This window comes from Stegostoma tigrinum, chromosome 24 (genome assembly GCF_030684315.1).
Source record: "Stegostoma tigrinum isolate sSteTig4 chromosome 24, sSteTig4.hap1, whole genome shotgun sequence".
Classification (NCBI taxonomy): domain Eukaryota; kingdom Metazoa; phylum Chordata; class Chondrichthyes; order Orectolobiformes; family Stegostomatidae; genus Stegostoma; species Stegostoma tigrinum.
In genome coordinates this window covers 12982521-12996647 of record NC_081377.1, presented here as the reverse complement: position 1 = coordinate 12996647, position 14127 = coordinate 12982521, and the positions used below count along the sequence as shown (strand labels likewise).

Here is a 14127-nt window from a genome sequence, read left to right as displayed (position 1 = left end):
TAACTGCCCTGTGGCTGGTTGCCACTATTTTCTGGATTTTTGGGGTTGTTTGGTAAAGGATGGGATTTCTGCCAAATCGTTACAGTTAAGTGTCATGGGGAACTCTAAACTGTGCTTCTCATTTCCCTGAACGAGATATGTTTTGTTGTTGTACTGAAAGCCAGGTATTGTGTAAAAGAAGGCATTTCGGTCTCTACGTGAGTACAAGTTGGTAACAGAATATCAGGTAAGTGACCTAGTTACCTGCAGAAAAGAACCCATTTAAAGAATCCAATGATCATCCCATAAATGACGGAAAGAAATTTTGCAAGGAGCTTCTGGAACAGAGCCAAGATCTTGTAGCTACATGCGGCACATTTTAAGCTGTCATGACACTTGTATCCCCCTTTCCTAATGCAAACCCAATATAAACTCCAGTGAGATCAATGCTGCAGTGCAGCAATGGATGTTATCCCAGCCAAGCCAATAGGAACCGAACTTGAGCATCATTGAGGGCTCATGTCAACATCAACCGGTAGTAGATTTTGCTGAACTTTGTCTAAATCTTCCACTTAAGATCCCAGAAGGTGAGAACTGGCACTGCATAAACTGGAGAGCCAATATAGTGACTCCACCCGGTACTTTGTATGCTTACCCAACCAGGAAACTATGTACAAATTCTGAACAATTAGGTCCTATATTATTCACTCATTTGACAACATGACACAAGCATAATTTATGAACCTAAATTATTTGGTAAAATGCCTTTGCAAATGAAGCAAGAGCTGAGAAAAAAAAACATTTAGCAATCTGTCACCAATCTGGCTCCATCCGATTATGACTTCAATGGGTCAGGGTTCTGGATATTTTTATGATTGTACAATGATGTTATACAACAATATTATAAATGTTTTCAAAAGCTAATGTCTCTTCAAACAGATATAAACAACCTAAACTATGCTCTCAGAAGTCACACAACTGTCTGTTATTAAGTCACTTCAAAAAGAAAAATGTATTATCTCAGTATTAACCACAAAAGGAGACGGAAGTCCATTCAACTGTTGTATTTGGACTTCATGTTTCCAGCACCATTAGCTTCAGGAAGAGCATCTTAAATCAAGTAAAAGCCTGTGCTAATAACAGATTAATCTTGTTTTCACCTTAGTAGATATATTTTATCTGTATCTGCTTTGAATCTTGCACCCAAATTTTATTGAATAACTATATTACTTTTCTTTTATTCTTTCATGATTTGTATTTATTGTCCATCATTACCTGCTGTTGAGAGGTTTGGAGTGAGCCACCTAATTAAACTGCTGCTACTTAAACCTACTTAAACCATGTAGACACACAATGCCATCAGAAAGGGATTTCCAGGACCTTGGCGAGGTGACACTGAAGGAATGGCAATATATTTCCATGTTAGGATAGTGTGTGGCTTGGAGGTCAACTACAGCTCCCATAGATCTTCTCCCCTTGCCTTTCATGCTCGAAGTGGTCCTATGTTTGGAATGTGCTGTCACAGTGGTTTTGGTGAATTTATATAGAGTATCTTGTTAAGGATACACACTGCAGCTACTAAGCATTAGTGAAAGAGGGAATAAATATTTCTAGATGTGACGTCAATTCAGTGGAGTGTTTTGTCTTGAAGGGCTTTAAGCTTCTTGAGTGTTATTGTAGATGCACTTATTTAGGCAAATGCATAAAACATTCATCACACTCCTGACTTGTGCCTTGTAGATGCTGGATAGGCTTCAGGGAATCAGGTAACGAGCCATTTGTTTCCTAGCGTCTAACCTGGCCTTGTGGCCACTGTGTTTATATAGCTAGTCCAATTTAGTTTCTGAACAATGATAACCCTAGGATGTTGATAGTGAGGTACTTAGTAATAGTAACTCCATGGTATCTCAAGGGACAGTGGTTAGATTTCTCTCTTATTAGAGATGATCATCGCCTATCATTTATGTGGCATAAATGTTACTTTCCACTTTTCAGCCTACGCCTGGATATTGTCCAAGTCTTGCTTCATTTAGGCACGGCCTGCACTAAGGAGATGCAAATGGTGCTGAAAATTGTGAAATCAACAGGTAACATCTTCAATTCTGACCTTATGATGGAGGGAAGGTCATTGATGAAGCAGCTGAAGATGCTTGGGCCAAAGACATTAATCTGAACAACACTGACAGAAATATCCTGGAGCTGGGATGACTGATATCCAACAACCACAACCATCTTCCTACGTGTCAGGTGTGACTCCAACCAGTGAAGAGTTTCTCCCTAGTGCTGAAGAAACTCAATAGGTCTAGCAGCACTTGTGGAGAGAGAAACAGCGTTAAACTTTCTAGTCCAATATGACTTAATGCTTTTCTTTGACTTTTTAATCATTGTCCATTATTGACTAAATGTCAGCGGAATGCAATAGTTGATCACTCTTCTCTTTATTTTTGGTCCTGGCTAATGGACGTCATTAAATATTTTTTAATTAAACATACTCTTATGTATGTATTCAATTTCATGTCAAAATCTCTCCAACATGTTTCAATCCATCTGTACGTTGATTCAGTTCTTGCAGAAAACATATTGCTGTTTTAACAATTGGTACTGTTATTGATGAAGAATGTTCAGAAAATTCAGGGAGATATGTCGTAAGTTGTGAATCTCAAACATTTGCTGATCCACTTATGCCAGTGCTTCGGCAAATGGTGTCTCAAAATCAGCTCTCCTGATGCTTTTAACAATTTGTTTTATTTGCATATTAAATGCACATTAAGTTTGCCACAGAGTGTTTGTCCTTTGTGAAGCAAAGCAGCCAGCTAACTGGGCACACTGCACACTCCACCCACCAGAGGACCTAATTTGTTCAGCTTTTGCAACGACAGTTAAAGCTTTCCTTACAAATGAATAGTACCCACTATTGATTAGGCATGCCAATGCCTGTTGAACTTCATAATATTTTGTTTAGTAAGCAAGAGATGGATAACAATGCAGCCCTGTACAGGACTGAAACATATAGGGTTCTTAGGTGTACCTGACAGGGTCGATGCAGAAATATTGCTTCCCCCCACAGCAGAGTCTAGGACCAGAGAACACACTCTTAGTACAAGAGGTTGCACATTTAAGATAGAGATGAGGTGAGATTTCTTGTCTCAGGTGGTAGTGAAACTATGGCATTCTTTACCATAGAGGATTGTAGGGGTTGAGTCTTTGCCTGTATTCAATGCTCAGAATTTTAATCAGTCAGAGAATCAAAAGTTAAGGGGGTATAGGCAAGAAAGTAGAATTGAGGCTTATTAAATCAGCAATGATCTTAGTGAATAGCACAGCAGAGTCAATAGGCTGAATGGCCTAATCCTACCTCCTACACCTTATGATCTTACAAATACTCAGACTCTTAGTGATCCTAATCATATTCTGTGTATCTTGTTAATCAGTTGGATAGAAGGATTATGAAATGAGCAGCATAAGTTCTAAAGAAAATATAAAATCAGGTGCAGAAAGAAGAGAGAAACAAAGTGTGGATAGAGGGGGAGAGTGAGAAGAGAGGCAGAACTTTCTATTTGAGAAAGCAAATGATATTATGTTTAAAAACTCAAATAACAATTGAAACCTAAGAAAATTGTGTTCCACATTTGGAATATTTAATTATGGGTATCAAAGTGGTTGTGTGGTAGCATCTAACGCTGAACAAAAAAGGGGCTTATCTTTGAAATTACTTAACTTGTGGTGGCAAATTTATTCCATACCTACGATGCAGGTACTGGAACATCTTGCCATTGAATGAATTTCAAGGGAGATCCAGACAGCTGGATGCCATTTTAATGAAAAATGAAGTTTAATCAGCTGCCTGCCTTTGATTGAAGTTGCTGTGATATTTAGCTTTAAGTAACAGTGGGCATCATTCACTTCACCATTACTTTAACTGAAAATTCAGGGTCATTCATTGTATTCGTTACATGCCCACAGAAATTTTCAAATGTTACAATAATACAACAGGAACCATACCCCATGCCTTCCACAAGTAATATATACAGTTGGCATCCAGAACAGATTTGCACGGAACTGTGCTACTTCCTTTTGCCAGCCACACATTTTCCATTAAACATCATCCCATGTATTTTGTTGACAATCCAGTTATCAATCCATCCAGACATTCTGTCAACTGTTCCATGAGCTTTTAAGCTTCTCCACAAGAGTCATGTGTGGAAATTTGTCAAATGTTATTTAATCCTTCTTGTCTTTGCAAATCGCTTTCTTTCCATATGTGTTATGGATCACTTAACCCCATTTTCTATAACTGGAATTTTTCTGCATCACCCTTTCTGGAAACTGATGTGAAAAATCCATTTGCCATATGCTGATCATCTGTAATAGTTTTCCCAATAAATCCTTTCAAGGGCCGACCTGTTCCCTAACCGTCATTTGACTATTAGCATAACTATAAAAGTTTTTTTTTGGATTCCTTCTTCCCTCTGTTTTTTATCATGGTACTTATTTATTGTTTTTTTCATAATTGGTTGGCTATCTTGTAATCTCATTTGTAAGAGTCACAATCCTCCCCTTCTGAACTTCTTATTAAATCAGTGAGAGTTAGATCTTTATTTTAAATGCATCTTTCCCTCACCCTTTATGCAAACTCAACCAGACATCGACTAGGAGTAGATTTTTTTTCATGACTGAGATTGAAGAAGGAGACCAAGAATTGTTTTAGAAGAAACGGACAAGACTAGCACTACATCTCAAAAAGCACTAATCTAAGTTGCTAAAAATGTCAATCACATTTCCTAACATTCAAGATTTTTAACTGGTTGATGCTTAGATAAAATTATTACCTTTTTTATTTACTCATTTGTGGGTTGTTGAAGTTGCTGGCTGGCCAGCATTTATTCCCCATCCCTTGTTGCTCTTGAGAAGGTGGTGGTGAGCTGCCTTCTTAAACTGCTGCAGTCTACCTGCTGTGTTGACCCACGATGCCATTAGGGAGGAAATTCCACGAGTTTGGCCCAGTGACAGTGAAGGAACAGCGATATATTTCCAAGTCAGGATGGTGAGTGCTTTGAAGGGGAACTTGAAGCTGGTGGTGTTCCCATATAGCTGCTGCCCTTGTCCTTCTTGGTGGAAGTGGTTGTAGGTTTAGAAGGTGCTGTCTGAGGAAGTTAGGTGAATTTCTGCAGTGTATCTTCTAGATAGTTCACATGCTGCTACTGCATGTTGCTGGTGGAGGGAGTGGGTGCTTGTGCATGTAGTGCCAATCAAATGGGCTGCTTTGTCTTCAATGGTGTCAGGCTTCTTGAGTGTTGTCTTCCTATAACCTCCTGAAAGTAACAAATTAAGACAATGTGGTTGTCAGGACCTACACTGCTGCTATCAAAATGCTAAAACAAAGTTTTTAGCATCAGATTTTTTAAAATGTCTGGATCACAGTCTTTACTTCATTCATTCCAGATGAAAAATGAAAAAGTCTGACAGATAAAAGATTGAACACCCACACTTTTTTTTACAAGAGGAAGCAAGGACCAATTTTTAAAAAAATCATCCATTTTGTTTCAGACATGAGATACTACCTTTGGAAAGAATTCTTCCTCTGCTTGTAAATCACATCAACTATGTCCTTGGAGTCAAAATGGGAATTACTGTTGGTTATAGTCAATATCTCATTAAATTTCCATCTAAGAGTTTGAAATTGATCAACAATTGGAACTTTATTGACAAGAAAATTGACTTTCTGTTTGAAGATCTTAATAAGTGAAGTGACAGGTGAGTTTTACTGGAGATAATGAAGAACTCAAAAAGGAAAGTAAGACAAGAGACAAAAAGACTTCCTAAATGATATGAAAGTAACTAAAGACAAAGCTGTACATAATCTTAATGGTTAATGCAGACAAGTAATGCAGAACAGCAATCAGCAGAGCCAATTGGATGCTGAATTACATATTCTAAATAACTGAAAACTAGTGAACAGGCATCACAATCAGTTTGTATAGATCTCTGAGAAACATGGTGGAAGAAGAATTAGCGACAGTGAAGCGAGAACCATAAATTGTCAAAGATCTGACCTATAATGAGGCATTGAAGTGTCTCCAGATAGTCAGCCTAGAAAGATGTTTCATGTGGGACGATGCTATGGAGGTATATGAAATAACTCAGGGAATGGGAAAGGTGAATCTTCAACATGGCTTCAAACAAACTGCAAAATTAGAACAAGGAGTCATACAGTTCAAGCTGGCTTGAGGTAAATTCGAGCTTTGAATTATGAAGTATTTCTTTTTCACAAAATGTGATCAGCACGCAGATTGGCCTCTAAGCAGTGGAACATTGTTGCAGATTTAAGAATTTGGAGTTTGGAGTACTAACTTAAGGGTATGGCAAAAATGATGTAACTTAAATCTGGATAAGTAATAAAATGATCCCTGGTTGTGTGTGTAACTTGGGAAACTATTAGCCCCCTGCTGCATAGTGGGTAGGTCTCAGCCAGCACGAATCGTGGAAAATCCTTCAGGAAGTTCGCCCAGTTTGTGCTTGATTTCTTCAACTATTATCTATCAATATTTATTGAGTAATTAACAGATTTTAGAAGCACTTCTGTTTCATATCTTCATGATTCTACTTTGTTTCACAGTAAAAATAGTAAATTTCCTTTTCACTACATCCACATGCTGCACACCATATCTTTTGGGGCAGCAACAGTATCCAAGTCACCTACTTTTAATTGATAATGACATGTCTGTAAATCGTCAAAGCATCTTGTTTGGAAAAGTGCAGTTACGCTTAATCTCTTGGCTGACCCATCACAGTTATGTAACATCTACATCTGCTGGGGCTTGTTTTCACTTTACTTTGTAGCAACCATTACACACAGTATTTGAAGCATGATGTCAGAAGTGCTCAGCTAAAGTTGACTGAATTTTCAAAGATGTAAGAGAGCCAGCCACTGTGAAGAAAAACAAGTAAGAATTAAAATTACGCTGTAGAATGATTATAAATTTTCCACTCCCTGCTGTTATGGTAAAGGTAAGTGATATGTGACACAATTGGAAACTATTCCATTTTTAGTGGCAAAATTATGATGTAGCTGTGGAATTGAATAAAAGGACTGAGCAAATAAGGGTTTGCAGACTTCTTATCATTGCTAGAGAAAGACTGTCACAGGATGTTTGCAACCGAAAACTCACTAAAATGCAAAGAATGCACACAGGGAACATTTTGGTAGTTTTGAAAATGCGCTTTGTACTCAATTTTAGTTGCACTTTTGAACAGCACATATTCAACGTCAGAGCTCAAATGAGAGTGAAGGTATTGATCAGAACATGAAGGTACTGACTACGAGGTGAATCCTATGCAGCCGAGCCAAAAGACGATGTCACCAGAGATAGGATTGTGTTAGACATAAAAATATCCAATTGTGAGAGCACCACTGCTGAGAAAAAGGAGTTTTACTCTCACTGAAGTTGCCAATCATCAACTGGAGAAGATTAATGGGTAACCAGTCAATGCTTTGTTGAGACGCCTTTCAGGTCAAGCAAGGCCAACTTATGAGAGAAAAGAGAAGAAAGAAAAGATAGTTAGAGAAGAACCAGTCAAAAGGTCAAGGCTAGAATGAAGGATATCAACATTGAGGAAGAAAGCACAAGAAAAGAAGGCATGCTTTGTGTGGAGGAAACAGTACTCTAAGGAGTTAAGTAAAATCCATAAATCACAGCTGAAACTAGTCAATGCTTGGAATAGAAGTCTTAGATGTGCCAGAAGGGTTTGCAGCATTTTGCAAGTCCTGAAGCCATGAAGTGCTGAACAAATGCTAAAGGATTCCAAAGGTTTTCCAGATCTTGGGTGTCTTCCTGGTGAATGTCACCTCTGAGTAAATAAGAATATCAGACCAACTTAACATCTGCCATAGAGATTTCCAGCTGCCCCCAACTCCAGGCCAAAAGACAAAATAAAAGAGCTGGAAAAAAAAAGCAGGAATCAGAGAAGTGACAACTCTATGGACCGGGTTAGCAGCATGGGTAGCAGTGACAAAATTGGAAATCTGGGAGTATGCGTTGATTTAAAGGAGTTCAAAAATCTTTGATGAGATATCACTGCCCTATGCCTATTATTGAAGAAATTTTGCCATAACATGCCAAGGCAAAGTTTACCTTTTTTTTGTTTTGGTTTTGTGAGTTAATTAGCAAAACCTTTCCTATATTATCATTGGAATCTAAGCATCTGTGCGAACTCATTGCTGAATATGCAGAATAGGATTGGAGCGCAGAACAAGAAGCAGCTTTCACTAGAACCGTATAACTGGTGATGATAATATCAGTGCTGAGGAATCCAGTGACAATGATAAAGTCATCTTGTATTGTGAGCAAGTTCCGTCTAATATCTTTTACTGATATGAGGCCTTCAGAGTTTCTGCATGTTAGTGGCTTCTGGAAACAGAGCTTAATGCATCGGTTCACTGATCAGCATGCACGTGACCTCCCAATGACTGTGCAGCCACACAGCTTAGATTTTGATACCAATGAAATCAGGCCTGTAGCAATCTTTATTCATCAAAGACAACCAGTTGTATTTGCTTCTAGGGCATTAACACAACCCAAGCAACGCTGCGCTCAGATTGAGAAGCTGTGACTAGTAATTGGCTTTGCTTAGGAGCAATTTAACCAATACCTTTTCAGGAGAGACAAAGAGACAGTGGAGCCAAACGACAAGCTGTATTGGAGCACATTTCACAAAAAGCTTCCAGCTACTCTGAAATATCTGCAAAGGATGCGATTTTGTTTGGAAAAATGGAATCTGGATGTAACATACAACCAAGTGAAACAGATGTCCAGCATGCTGCTGAGAATGGCAATCTCTATGACGAAAGTCGAGGATGCCAAGACAGTGTAAACTCTCCACTTTTCAATTCGAAGCAGTGGTTCAACGTGTTCTGGAAAGCATCACCCAAGTTGTGCTGGAAATATCTTCTTTTGACTAAATCCGAGGTGAGTTTTTTTGGAGGGTTCTTCACCACAAGGCCTAATGAGATATCACGCATTACCTGACCAAACGCGCCACATTAATTACCTACAGTGCTCCTATGGTATCTCTCCAACCCATCTCTTAACATGTACCATTCCTGGAGCAAATCACCATTCAACTGATATTCTGGATCTCACCAGCAACCCATTTACCCAGGATATCTTTGAAAGCCCATTGTACGCCTGGAGAAGCAGTGTAAAAGGCAACCATAAATAAGCCAATGAAGTCATATTAAGAACCAGCAAGAGATTTAGGGGCTAAGGAATCACTGAAGATTTTCCAGTTTGGGAAATGTGACCCATCAGAATTGAAGTGAGAACTTTCTTGGAAATATAAAATTCTGGCAGGACTCAGCAGATTGGATGCTTTTGCTGGGGAATGGTCCAGAATAATAGGTCACCATTTCAGGATCCATGGTGAACCAAATTAGACTAACATGAGGAGAAATATCTACAATCGGAGGGTGGTGAATCTGTGGAATTCTCTATCTCAGAAGTCTATGGACGCAATGTCACTGAAAGTATTTAAGAAAGAAAGAGACTTTTAGAAAGTAAATGTGTTAGGGTCATTGGGAGAGAGCAGCTGTATGACAATGAGATATTGAAAGGTGGAATAGGCTTGATGGAAGTGAATTTCTGCTCATATTTTCTCTGTTTCTACGACTAAAACATACAGTTCTGTTATTTTGTTTTTGTTGAGCATGAATATTGGGTAATTTCAGTTACCTGTAACTGCAAATAACAGTTCATACATTATTTATGAAAGATGACAAAAATGTATTTGTACATTGTATGGTAGCTGGCTTGTCATAGCTATGCCACCTCTACCTGCGCTGGAACCTGTTTTCACTTTAGATTGCAGCAATTATTAAACACATGAATTGAAACAATAGTTCTTCCTCCCTACATCTCAGACACCAAGATTCCAGCTGGTGATGTGTCACCTGCTAATGACCTTGAGTAAATTGGATATTTCTTGATTGTTTCCTTATATAAAAAAAAATTCATTTGGCAAGACGTAACCAGCGACTGCATTATTTGGAAACATTGTGTTTTTGGAAGGCTTTGACATTACTAAAATAGACTTCTAATTCCAGAGCAAGGCCATATCTTCCACGGCTTCAATATTGTTCAATATTTAAACATTATAAGATTCTATCAGAGATGTTTTCCAGCTGACAATTTAAAAAGAAACATTTTCTTCAATGATATCAGTTCACTCCCAAGTGAGCAAACTGACTGATTAAGCTCTGTGATCTTGCACCAAAATTACTGAGACTTCCAGACATTGATATCTTTTCCAATTTTTGGAATGCATTCCCTTAGGATTTCTATGAATTGAATTCAACATGAAGATAATCGTTGTAGCTTCTGAATAGATTAAATCTTAAAAGATGGTTTAAGCCTACATTGCATGTGGCTGTTTAAAACAGAAGTTATTTTCTCTCTACTAGATCTATCCTGTAACAACATTGTCTTTGATCCTTCCTTGGTTTATGAACTTGTTGTTATTTGCATTATCCATGATGGACCAGAACATGGAAAAACTCAAGTGACCATAAGCAGGTTGTGAAGCCCACCTGTCACCCCTGCATAAATATTAATCTTTTATTAAGTATTTTTTGTCAGTGGTCTTGACACATGCTCGATTAGCTATCAAAGGATAATGAGAATTAAAGCAATATTGCCAACCTTTGCATGAGTTATTTCTCATGTTGCTAACACGAATTGAACTTAATAAAATAAGAAATAAACACTACATTTTACCCCAAATAATAATAATTTCAGTTATAAAAAGAAAAATAACTGATCATTTTTCTCTGTAAAACAGCACAATAATGTACAAGACATTATTACTGCCAAGGCTGAGCTAACTAACATAATGGAGACCGCTTTGCAGAACACCTCCGCTCAGTTCGCAACAAACAACTGCACCTCCCAGTCACGAACCATTTCCACTCCCCCTCCCATTCTCTGGATGACATGTCCATCATGGGCCTCCTGCAGTGCCACTATGATGCCACCCGAAGGTTGCAGGAACAGCAACTCATATTCCGCCTGGGAACCCTGCAGCCTAATGGTATCAATGTGGACTTCACCAGTTTCAAAATCTCCCCTTCCCCAACTGCATCCCTAAACCAGCCCAGTTCGTCCCCTCCCCCCACTGCACCACACAACCAGCCCAGCTCTTCCCCCCTACCCACTGCATCCCAAAATCAGTCCAACCTGTCTCTGCCTCCCTAACCGGTTCTTCCTCTCACCCATCCCTTCCTCCCACCCCAAGCCGCACCCCCATCTACCTACTAACCTCATCCCACCTCCTTGACCTGTCCGTCTTCCCTGGACTGACCTATCCCCTCCCTACCTCTCCACCTATACTCTCTCCACCTATCTTCTTTACTCTCCATCTTCGGTCCGCCTCCCCCTATCTCCCTATTTATTCCAGTTCCCTCTCCCCATCCCCCTCTCTGATGAAGGGTCTAGGCCCGAAACGTCAGCTTTTGTGCTCCTGAGATGCTGCTTGGCCTGCTGTGTTCATCCAGCCTCACATTTTATTATCTTGGAATTCTCCAGCATCTGCAGTTCCCATTATCTCTGATATTCAGATACAAAACTGGAATTGCTAATGCTATTGTTCTGGGTGCCATGCATGTCATTTGGAAACCATGTTGACTTTACTGTGCACAGGCACACCTCTGCTATCAACCATTCTGGGCATTATCCTCATGTGTACAACTAAGCAGTTCCTGATGTTACTCAGCATCACAATGCTGATTTGCCGTCAGCACTGCAATTTTGGACCTCCACCCTCCACCATTTATCTTTCTTATCTTTGCACCAGCAGAACACAAAGTTAAGCAACATGAGCAACGCACCACATCCCCCCACCTCCACCCCACCTCCCGTCCCAGCACTGTTTCAGGATCATCAACAAGTCTGCAAGTCTTTGGTGATTTCTAGTGTTTTTGGTTGCATGGGGGGGGGGGGATGGGTAATAGCTGAAGCCCTTTATGCTGATTTCATGGCTCCAAAACACCAGCTATCAAGGAAACATTCCCTTTCGAAAACAGCATCGTTGGTTGAATACACTGAGGCAATTCAGAGCAGGATAAGTTTTAGAACAGAAAGGAGAAAGATGAAAGGGAGAAATGGAGGAACGAGGAAGTGAGGCGAACGTGTTATACACCACAATTAATTTGCATGAAATACTGGCCATTTGCTTCCTCATTTATGAATAATTACACACTTCTTAGGTCTGTCCCTAACAATCATGTGACCCTCCTGGCCACAATGCATAAAAGGGGCCAACACAATATAAACAACCCAAAATATATCTATGAAGTATATCATACAATGTTGCACATAAATGTAAGTGAATCACATGTCTATACCTATGTGATACTAGGAACTGTCGATGCTGGAGTCTGAGATAACAAGGTATAGAGCTGGAGGAACAAACCCAGCCAGGCATCCTGATGCTACCTGGCCTGCTATGTTCATCCAGCTCTACACCTCATTATCTATACCCTATGTATTATCTTCTGTGTGTCTTGGTGCTCTTGTGCAGTGCTACACCAGTAGTTGCAGCATAGTTGGGCGGCAGCTTTGAATTTCAGTGGAGATGACCCAGCAGATGAGTTTAAGAAGCTTTGGGCCTAAGAGGCCTAGCTGTAGCCTCAGCAATGGCCACAACAATAATGGCTAGCATAACCTCTTTCACAGACACATTTGGTATCCTTTTGATTCCAATACTACAAGGGGAAATGGGAGGTTTGTGTGGGGAAAGAGAGGACGTGAAGGTAATTAGAATCATAGACTCCCTAAGTGTGAAAATAGGCTGTTCAGCCCAACAAGACCATACTGCTTCTCTGAAAAGCTCCCCACCCAGACCCATTCCCTGACTCCTGCATTTCCCATGTCTAACCTATCCCTGGCCACTATGGGGAATTAAGCATGGCCAATCCACCTAGCCTGCACATCTTTGGACTGTGGGAGAAAGTCAGAGCACCCAGAGGAAACCCACACAGACACTGGGAGAATTTGTAATCTCCACACAAATGGTCACCCAAGGGTGGAATCAAACCTGGGTCCCTGGCGTTGTGAGGTAACAGTGCAAACCACTGAGCCACTATGCCACCCCTTGAATTACATCCAGCAGCCAAAGAATATTTCAGCAAAATAATCAAAAGACAATAGCTTTCAGTGATGTAGATTCTTCCAGAAATATTCATGACATTGTCTGGTATACTTTCCTGAATAAGTTACAACTGTTAATAAGGTGGTTTAGATTACATCATGGTTCTCCACTAAAGCTATGCAAGACTCCAAAAGGTGGGTTGCTAGCAAGGCCAAGCTAATTAGTTCCATTCTTTATTATGTTACTAAATTCAGCTCAAGAGCAGGTGTGATCCTAAGTCAGGAAGTGGCACATGAATTAATGCCATCAGAAACAAATGTTAATCGGGGGTCAGCTGACAATGATTTCTGGTGCGAGGGATTCTTTAAAAAGTTGAAGAAGTTAGGGTGAAAATTAAGTATGATTTCAATGTGAATATATTTTCAGATTTAAAGTATACCACAACTCACACCTAAACTTGGAATAAAAGTGGCAATTTTTGTTTGGCAAACGTTGAAATAAATTTTGTTTTCTTTAATTCCATCACCAATAATCAGGAACCAAGGAAGAGGAGGAGTAATTTAGCCCCTCAGGCCTGGTAAGTCCCTTATGTGAGTTTTATCTAATTGCTATGTGATCAATGGCTATGTGATCAACAATGGCCTTCGCAGAAATCATCAAGCTAGCTTTTGAAATAATCAATTGAAGTAGCCTCACTGCAAATCCCTGATAATCTCTTTGGCCTTGAAACTGCTCGACCATGTCCTGAAGCAAACCAGGTTCTACAGCCACATCGCCTTTCTTAGTATCTCCCTACAGAAGCAGATCATCCCCAATGGACTACAGTCCACATTCAAGCTTTCCCAGTTTGGCCTGAACCGTGACAATGTCTACATTCAGAACATCAAGGCCTTTCAGAAGCTTTACTCCCTGCGACTCCTGAAACACACACTCGCAGCAAAGCGCCGGCATCTCCAGGCACTGCAATCCAGCCTGCCCCAGCTCAGAGCCTCCCTCTCCCAGACCAGC

General features: G+C 39.9%; 1 long non-coding RNA gene across 2 annotated transcripts in view; it reads left to right on the top strand.

Moving 5' to 3' along the window:
* LOC125464897 (uncharacterized) overlaps positions 1 to 14127 on the top strand; it is a 147678-nt gene that overhangs the window by 97136 nt on the left and 36415 nt on the right. For both annotated transcript variants that reach the window (XR_007250114.2, XR_007250113.2), the window contains exon 2: positions 13656 to 13696. This is a non-coding gene — a long non-coding RNA (uncharacterized LOC125464897). The remainder of the gene's footprint in view (positions 1 to 13655; positions 13697 to 14127) is intronic.